The sequence below is a fragment of the Microtus ochrogaster genome, chromosome 5, assembly GCF_000317375.1.
Source record: "Microtus ochrogaster isolate Prairie Vole_2 chromosome 5, MicOch1.0, whole genome shotgun sequence".
Classification (NCBI taxonomy): Eukaryota; Metazoa; Chordata; class Mammalia; order Rodentia; family Cricetidae; genus Microtus; species Microtus ochrogaster.
Window position 1 is genome coordinate 94488765 of NC_022012.1, and position 4739 is coordinate 94493503.

The 4739-nt window shown below is 47.5% G+C and overlaps 1 protein-coding gene across 4 annotated transcripts in view; it reads right to left on the reverse strand.

Annotated features, from left to right (window-relative positions):
* Ano10 (anoctamin 10) overlaps positions 1–4739 on the reverse strand; it is a 113116-nt gene that overhangs the window by 32928 nt on the left and 75449 nt on the right. The gene's annotated exons all lie outside the window — the stretch shown is intronic.

The following is a 4739-nucleotide window of genomic DNA, read 5'->3' on the forward strand; positions in this document are numbered from 1 at the left end:
GCTCACACTATCCTGCATCACACAGGAGGATGCGCTCACACTATCCTGCATCACACAGGAGGACGCGCTCTAATGTCTTCTGGGCACTGCTGCTCTCAGGCGAGTTCAAAGCACAGAGCTGCTAACTCATGACCCTGGGATGAGGAAAAGCAGAGAGGTTATGTTTACCATTTTAAAAACCACTTAAATGCCTGCTATATGCTGCAGTAATTAATTTCTTTAAATAGAAATGGATGTGCATCTTTTGCCTGCTCCTCAAATAACCCAGTTGGCTCTCTCCCTGGCAACCTGGTGCTCAGCAGGTGCAGGAAAGCCACCAACACCTGCAGAGTCATTAGGAGAAGAGGAAAGGACACTATAAAAATAGACTCACAGATGCCAGGGTTATAATTAATGGCAATTTCTACCTCACTTCTGAATTTCATCTTATTAAAAAATGAATATTTTAAAGCTCCAAAATTTTACAACACACAGAGGTTCACCTCAGAGAGGCTAAGGTCTGCTCACAGCCATAAGGAGGCGCACAGGCTGTGCTCATGCAGAAAGGGTAGACACTGTGGAGCATTAACATGGAAATGTGCAACCAAGAGAAGCAGCGAACCAGACATCTACACAGTGATGTGTACACAGCAGCCACGACAGGGTGAAGGATGAGCCACTCAGAGCCCCAAAACTTGTTCGCACATCCAGTCTTCCCTGCCTCCACAGAACTTAAACAAATGCAGGGATGATGGAGAAGAAGGATGTGCACTATGTGCACTGGGGTGGGTGCCCACAGGGAGGTGGTGGGACCAATGGAGCATGGGTAGAAGTGCCTGTGCCACGGATCAAGGAGCAGAACCAGCCGGGTCAGCAACCTGAGGAGGTGGTCTAACGGAGCGGTCCACACGGCATTCTTGGGAAGAGAAGGGCCCAGCTGTCTGTGAGTCTTGCTTACAGTCATTTATAACAAACCATGATGAGGCACGCAACAGAACGTCACCATTTTTAAGCTTGGAATGTGTTGGCACCATCATTATCTCTATTTGGGGACGGCATTTATTGGGAACTAGGGTAGGCCACCAACGGTGAAACTAGCTAACCAGACCCTGGTGTGGGTGTGGCTTTCATCACACTGAAGTAATTGCTGTGTGGATATGAGGATCCAAGTTCAGGTCACAAACACCCCATGATCCTGCATATCTGTGATTACAACATTCAAGGTGCAGGGCAGGATCTGGAGCTTGCTGACCCAGCGAGAGACCCTGCCTCAAAGACCATGATGGAGAACGGAGGAGAAAGAGCTCATGATGTGGACTTCTGGCATGCACACACACACACACACACAGAGAGAGAGAGAGAGAGAGAGACAGAGAGAGACAGAGAGAGAGACAGAGAGAGAGACAGAGAGGGGGGGGGAGGTGAGTGTTCCCACAGACACACATGCACACACACAAGCCGATGCACCCAGACACATAGGCACACACACAGGTGGATGCATCCATAGACACACACAGAGGTGAATGCACCTACAGACACACATGCACAAACACAGGTGGATGCACCCAGACACATAGGCACACATACAGATGGATGCATCCATAGACACACACACACACACACACACACACACACACACACATACACAGAGGTGGATGCATACACAGAGACACATGTGCACGTATGCACATGCAAATGTATCCACAAACATATATACAAACATATACCAACCCCACAAACCATCACCAACAAAACTCCATAGCTTAATGTCATATATAAATGGCATTCTGTCACTGTGTTTCCTTTCAAACCGGAACAAGCAAGGGCATCTGCATTCCGCTAGAGGTGCTAGCCAGTGCGGCCAGGAAAGGAGGAGAGAAATGGCCTTTGCATACGACTAGACCGTGTCCATTAGACATTCCACCTCAGAGATCACATGACTGTTGCTGGCTGGCAGGGCCAGCACAGCTGTGAATTGCAAAGTCAACACAAAATAAAATCTTTAGCCAAGCAATTAAAATTGAAAATTAATATGTACTCATCTATGGAAAGGACTGGTGAGTTTATTACCAGTACTGAAGAAAAAACCATAAAACCAAAGAAATGGCTGGTGGGCCAAGGTGCTACACGAGCCTGACTACCTGAGATGGAGCCCCAGACCTCGTGAGGAAGGAGGGACCCCTCAAAGTTGTCTTCTGACCTCCACAGTCACAGTCACCCCCTTTCTCTCACAGCGCACACGCACAAAACCATAGCACATTCCACCTACGACGCACTGCTGTGTGGCTAAGGGCCCTATGGAAAGAGGAACAATTTTCTTGATTAAAAGATTTGGTATTGTTAGAATGTCAATCATCTTCTCCAAATGGAACTGTTGAATCCATGCAATCCTAAAAGTATTTTGGGTGAAAGTAGGCATATTAACTCTAAGATTCACATGAAAATACAGAAAATGTGGCCTAGAGAAACAACCGGAGAAAACAAAGTGCAGGAGGGGTTACACCCTTTGATACGAAGACCAAAAGCCACAATAACTATAACGCAAGGAAAAGACCAAAACAGAAGAATATGCTAGACAGTCCTAAAATTGGGTCTGGAGAGACTGCTCAGTGGATAGAGCACTGTCTGCTCTCCCTGAGGACCCAGGTTCAATTCCCCACACTGTGGCTAACGGCAGCCTGTAACTTTAGTTCCAGGGCATCCAACACCTTCTTTTGTCCTCCACGGAGACATGTATCCACACAATATACAGACATATATGCAGGAAAACCACCCATATACATTAAAAAAAACTAAAAGAGAGAAAAAGAAAGCTCTAACACTAAGTACAAAGGGTCTTTTCAGCAAATGACAGAAATAACCAGATAAAACACAGCCCAACCCCTATCCCAGCTACAAACAAAAGTGAACAGGAAATGGCTCATAATACAGTTCCTACAACTGTGGGCTACTGGAAGACAGTCTTCAGGACTGAGGGTATAAAGCAAGATGTAATCAAACAATAATCACACAGAGGATGACAAATTAAAGTTTACTAACAATTAAAAACTTGTGTTCAAAACATAGCATCAAGTTCGTGAGATGCCCAGCCACAGACTGGGGACATATGCACAATGTCTTCTTTGGCTCTGGTGATGCTGGAATGTTCTAGGTGTGTTTAGACTGTCTGGGGAGAGGAACCCCTAGAATCATGCTGAATGTTCTAGGTGTATTTAGACTGTCTGGGGACGTGGGGAACCCCTGGAGTGATGCTGGAATGTTCTAGGTATATCTGTGGCCATGGTTGTATACGATTATCAAGACCCACCAAAGCGAACACTTGAAGCAGATCCTCTTTATTCTATGTGAGTTATTAGCCCATAAAACTGGAGAAGCTCTCAGGGAACCAGAATGATACAGTGGAGCTCAACTGGTCTCATTCTAACTGCAATCATGGGAACTGTCAGATTGAGACACGCACCAATCAGATTGCTGGGATAACCCGGGTCAGAGGCAGAAGAAATTCAGGGCTTGTCCATCCACATGATATCATAGCCCATCACACAATGTCACAGCCCATCCACATGATGTCAAAGCCCATCCACATGATGTCATGACTCCAAAGAGAAATGGCGCACTTCCCTATCCCCTCACAGCACCTGTGTTCTGCAGCGCAGGTCTCATCTGTGCACGAGGAGATGAAACACAAGCATGCTAGGCCACACCTCAGGCTCTGACTGTGCTTCCTTTCCACACAAGCTGCTTTTCTCACAGCAGAGTTAACGACTTTCCTGTTCTGGCCATCATGTGCACTGGTTTTCATGTTTGCAGACATCATGTGTTGTTTTAAAGTAAACCTGCAGGGTGTAGTGCAGGCAGTTCTCAGGGATTCGAACAGTGATCAGTCTATCCCACAAGTTTGCCCAGTGATTCCACTATTGCTCTGGTCACCATCGTGTCCAGGGTGAGTTCCAGTGCTAGCCCATGGGCCTCCTGTCCCAGGGTGAGTTCCAGTGCTAGCCCATGGCCTCATGTTCTGGGGTGAGTTCCAGTGCCAATCCATGGGCCCATCTTTGTTTGACCCAGATACTGGCCTGCTGCTAGTGAGCTCTGCAGGACTGAAGTTGCACTGGTGTGACACAGACTGTGTGGAGGAGCTGAGTGGCATCTGGCTGATAAAGAAGGAAGAAGATTCTAGAGTTCTGGGAGCTTGCACAGCTAAAAGCAGCTGGCAATATCTAAGCCACAGCCTGAACTGTGCGCTGACATGAAATTTCCTCCACCAAATCAATTAGCCCATTATGTCCCAATTCATTTCCCACAAGGTTTCTGGACGTGGGCACAGTGTAGACAAATTCTGCCAGAATGCTTGCTGCGGTCCACCGGCCGTCCCTCAGTGTGGTCCTGAGTGTCTGAGCTGCCACCTTGTCCTGGTCCTTCTGGACTTCCCCCGGACCCACCTACTCAGGGCTCTCAGCAGTCCAGCCGTTCTCAGAGCACTTCCAAATCCTCCCTCCAAACAGGCTCAGGAACCATGCAGTCTCAGGTTTGGGCACAGAAATGAGTGCCTGAAACCTGTTTTCTGTATTAGTTACTTTCCTGCTGCTGTATAGGCCATTTGAGAGAGGAAATGTTTACTTGGCTCATGCATTCAGGGGCTTAACCATCATGGTGGGTCCTTCACAGTGAGTCAGCTCAAGCCACATCACAGCCAGTTCAGAAGCAGAGAGTGAAACAAACAGTGGCCAGGGGGCATGCCCAGGAGCCTCAGTGATCCATGT